This window comes from Galeopterus variegatus, unplaced genomic scaffold, assembly GCF_000696425.1.
Source record: "Galeopterus variegatus unplaced genomic scaffold, G_variegatus-3.0.2 Scaffold7841, whole genome shotgun sequence".
Classification (NCBI taxonomy): domain Eukaryota; kingdom Metazoa; phylum Chordata; class Mammalia; order Dermoptera; family Cynocephalidae; genus Galeopterus; species Galeopterus variegatus.
In genome coordinates this window covers 49,376-54,344 of record NW_007733952.1, presented here as the reverse complement: position 1 = coordinate 54,344, position 4,969 = coordinate 49,376, and the positions used below count along the sequence as shown (strand labels likewise).

At 44.8% G+C, this 4,969-nt stretch overlaps 1 pseudogene; it reads right to left on the bottom strand.

Moving 5' to 3' along the window:
• Positions 1–1,429: 1,429 nt before the first annotated feature.
• Positions 1,430–2,603, bottom strand: LOC103607918 (annotated as a pseudogene).
• Between the last annotated feature and the right edge of the window lie 2,366 nt (positions 2,604–4,969).

The following is a 4,969-nucleotide window of genomic DNA, read 5'->3' as shown; positions in this document are numbered from 1 at the left end:
CGTGAAGACTAAATGGATGTAAAGTAAATGTAAAGTAATGCAATGTGCTCCATAAATGAGAGCTTTTATTACAATTTAATAATAATTATATTGCCATTAATTAAGTAATGATTTAACCCAACTGGGTGTAGAATGCTTCTGTGACATTTTCAAGGTCAGATAATCAGAGAATGGCAAGAGCCAGACTTAAATACAGCTCCCCCGGATCCTGGAATGATGCCTGCCTGTGTAGAGATGTATTAATTCTTTTCCAGTACTGCCTCTGGCCAAGTTCAGATGTCCTTATTATATAATTCATCATTCCTTATGAAAACCTGATCATTCTTCTGAACCTGGATCAAATCACTTTTCTAAATCCAGATGTTCTTGGTGCTGTATTCAGTGCCCATTTTCATTTTCAATAGAAGGATTTGGGGAATTTCCTTAAATCATGTGTCATGTCAGGAAGAAGGGTCACTGTGGCCCCAAGCTGCACCTGAGTTCTTTGGCAAGTCTGCGACTGCTGATGTGAAGAGAGCAGTGCACTCCACTGGAAGGAAGTGGTCTGTCTATTCCTGGCCTTGGGCTCTGTCTCTCTCTGCATCAGGACACTGTGTTGCTTTTCTTCCCGGGATCCCAGGGCTGCTGTGCAGGTGGGGATGCAGGGCAGGGAGCTGCTCTGTGTCATACTGTGCATCCTGTTACTGTGGGTCTCTCTGAGCACGGGCAGCCCTTGCCCACAGATCTACAACCTCCTTTTTGTGTTCTGTGGGTCCCAGCCTCAACTCAATGCAGGCCGATGGTGCCACAGTTTCCCCACCCAACAATCCCATGTTTTCTATGAAAAGTCCTGACTCGCCTGGGTGCCGTCCAAAGCAGATGTGGCCACACAGGCAGGAGGTTTCAGGGGCCAAGCCTCCATGTCAGTGGTGTCTGGTCAGTTGAAGTCAATAGAGGTTTCTATTCAGTGCCAGAAAAGACCAAAGGCTCCAAACCTCTCATTTCATAGTTGAGGAGACTAAAGCCCTAAGAGGAGGCAAATAGACTAACCCAAGTTCACACAAGTTAGCGACAAGATGAGACAAGAATGAGGGTCTCCTCTTCTCATCAAATTTACATATACACATCTTATTTTATTTTATTTTTTCAGCCATTATTTTTATTTAATTTTCTAGTGGACAATTTACATACCTCCCTCACCTTTTCCTTCAAGTTAGTGTGACAATTTTTCATAATAAACTACTTAAAGGGAAGCTTTGGTCAAGCATGGAATGAAATAGCAAAAAAAAAAAAAAACGAAACAGAAAAACAAAAAAAAATCACTGCTGCTTTAAAAAATAACACTTTCACTAACTATATTCAAACAGAATCATACATTATTTGCACAACATGTGTTTCCAATGTTTCCTTGGGGGGGCAGCTTTCCTCGCCGCCATGCAAACGGCAGTTTTCATGCTGGATGGCAGAGGCCCAGGATAGAAGACTCTAAGGTCTTGAAATCCCGAATTTTCATGGCTCCATCAATGCCAGTAGAGCAGAATTTGTGACAAGCTTGCTCGTACACCACATAAAGAGATACTTGCATCATGCTATTCTGGTGCGGTGTCTCCAAGACTGTGCTGCTGTCCTCAGTGGTGGCCCTCCTGTCCATGTCATGGAAGCATTCCCTGCAGACATGCTGCACTGAGTGCTCTGTTTTGGAATATCTAGCTTGGAGACAAAGGTCAAGCCACCACGATCTTCACAGTTAAAGAGCATCGGTCATGTCTGCCAGCTACAACACTATTGTCTGAAACAAACAACACACTCAGAGTGGCAGGAACTCTGCTTTCAGAGTTGAGACCTGCACACTTTTTGAGGCACCTGCAGCATACACAGTGCTGTCATGGTTGACCCAGGCCAGGCGGTTCCCACTGGCAGAGAATCTGACCCCATGGACCCAGCTAGTAGTGCTGCAGCCACCAAACTCTTACACATCAGTTGACCAAAAGGCATCTTGCTGTCCCAGGTGAACTGGCTGGCTTTTCATCCACTTCTTTAATGTGGGCAGAAAACACTCTGCATTTGAAGTTGCATGATCCTTCTGCCAGCCAAACATTTCTGGGATACCAATCCAAGCTGAGGACCAGGGAGCGAATCGGCTTTTTAACGTGCTTGCTTACCCACCAGCCACTTCCAGACTCGAAGTAACAAACTGACATGAATCGTGCTCCACTTCCCACAGCAAATTTGTAATCTAGAGGGGACCACTTCACAAAAGTGGCTGTACAATTAATTCTCAGGATCACCAGGGTTGGCTTCCAGACACCATCTTCCTGACTCCAGACACGGCCATTTCAGTCTGCCCAGCAAGTGATAATGCGGTCGTTCTTGGGAGCCCAGTCAATACCTGTGATGTGTTCATATTGCTCCTGGAGTTCCTGAGCTTTTACCCACCGGCTCCCATTCTTCTTACAGATGTGTACTTCATGATTATTGGGGTTAAAGGCAATCTGGGTATGATTCCTGTTTCAGGCATGACGGGTGATTGGCTCTAGTAAAAGCTGATGCAGTAACATTATTCTTAGTATTTTCAAAAGATTGAAAGTTGGGTTGGGGGCAGTCTGGACGGGCTTTGAGCAAAGAATTTGTAGACTATGGTCAGTTGACAAGAACAGGCCCCGGCGGGCACAGGCAGAAGCTGTATATATATTTTAAAGCCATGCAGAGGTGCTGGGGCCATTCCAGTACTTTGAACAATTCCCCACCCCAGGCCTTATTTCATTGATTCAAACTGAGAGGCCCTGAGGTCAGATCCATCTACAGTGACTTACATCACGTCTTAACTCATTTGGAAAAACATCCAGGATTCACAAAGTAGAATGTGTCTCCTGTGCTGCCCGGGCTGCCCCCTGTTGGTGCCACTTCCCGAGTAGATGCAGACTCTGAGGGCAGCTGCCAGGAACTGCCAAGACCTGGGAGCCCTCAGGAGTCTGCACATACTCACGGACCACTCTGTTTACCGCAGGTGAAGGATTTCAATTTGACATCAGACTTCAGAAGGGATAAAAATCCCTGATGCTTTGCGAGCTAGTGGCAAATGCACACAATTCCTTGTGGACCCTTTTAGCATTTTACTAGCTCCAGATAGCATGTTTTTCCCTGGTCTCTCCATATTCCCACCCCCTCCTGAACTGTTCTTTCCCACTGAATTTCTAATTCCACAAGTGGACTTGCATGAAAATGTGTGTCATGTGTTTCTGATGGATTTATACTGAACTCCTCAGAAAAGTGTGATGTCAGTCCCACTGAAGTCCAAGCAGGCTTCTGAGCCCTCCCGCCCACATCCACCCTCCCAGGCATTTCCAACAGCAATTTTGGTTCAGTGGTTGCAAGACTGCTTTAACTCCTCAGAAAAGTGTGATGTCAGTCCCACTGAAGTCCAAGCAGGCTTCTGAGCCCTCCCGCCACATCCACCCTCCCAGGCATTTCCAACAGCAATTTTGGTTCAGTGGTTGCAAGACTGCTTTGGACAATAAGCCCATAGCCTCCGGGCTGGCTTCCCATCTGCCCAGTCCACTTGCTCTGTCGTGGTCCCGTGTGACTCTGGGCTCCCACTCTGGGATGAAATTACAGACACAGTGCATCCCACCTCATGCATCTGCTCCTTCCGAGCAACCCGAGCAGGGCACTGTTGATCCAGGGACCCCGGGGAGGAATCCTGTGCCTTTATCGTCCACTCCCTCTCACTCTCCAGCATCTCTATCACAGGCGTGCAGCTGTGTTTCTGTGAAAACAAGGGTGCCAGGAAAGGAGAAAAACACTGTTTATTAGGCTGCCTAGATTGGCAAGTCATAGCATTTCAATAGCCCTGATACATACACAGCTGACTGCTTATGCAAATTTCAGACTCATGTTTGAACAAAAGGTTACATGGGAACATAACCTGGAGCTTTTTTTACTAATGAGGCACTTATCTCCATTTGAATGCAGAAGTGTGTATTTTCTTTCCTTTTTATGGTTTCTCATAATTGTGTCTAATAATATAAAAATAGCATTGGGTCTTTATTTCCATGAGGCGTAGGCATCAGACAGATTTTGTGTCACTCAGGTCGTTAGGAGAATGTGACATTGTCGTGATTTCACCCCCTTTTTTAGTAGTTTGAAGAAGCTAAGCCCCAGGTGCCTCTTTGGAATGAGAAATTCCATTAACTTTGTCACTTCTGAGTGCTGCCTGTTCTGTAGGCATGTTTTCAAAATGAATAGTAATAATAATAAAGGAAGATGATAAAAAATGGCCATGTTTGGTTTTATTATCAATTAGGTAAAGCAAACTGGGCACAGATTAATAGCAGCTTTCTATTGGCCAGAGTAGTTTGTATTCTGGTAGGATACAGAAGGTTAGAATTGACAAGAGGAGGGGTTCTTAACGTGATCTATATTTCCATAGTGGGCCACAGTGCCACAGTGAATTTTGTTGTAATGAATAAAAGAAGGGAGACACCACTGAATATGTAAATACAAAGATAAGTGACTTGAATAAACCATAAAAATCAATAAAAACTTGAGTTTACACCAGTATATTTATTTACATACACACATACACACACACTTCATCTTGTTTGAGTTAACCACTGTCAAAGATTTTGGTGAGCACAGATCAAATCTGAAACAGAATATAGCACCAAACCTGGCCTCCTCCCCTCAAATCTCAATTTACCAAGTATCTTCCAATCTTATATCTTTCTCCTCTGAAATGTGAAGACTTTAGGTATTTAAGAATCAACCTTTTAGGTGCAATACTTCTTCTGGGACAGAGTGAGATTTTAAAGATCTTATCAGCCAGAGAGGGAGTTATCAGTGAAGACCTGGGGGGACAATCTGACCCCAGCTGAGAGCAGAAAAGGACTGAGAACGACAGCCAGAAGAACCAGGATCCAGAGCTGGGTTGGTGGGTTTGGACCCAGTAAAAAAATTAACAGGGGCCGCCCCCCCACCAAATGCAGATTGA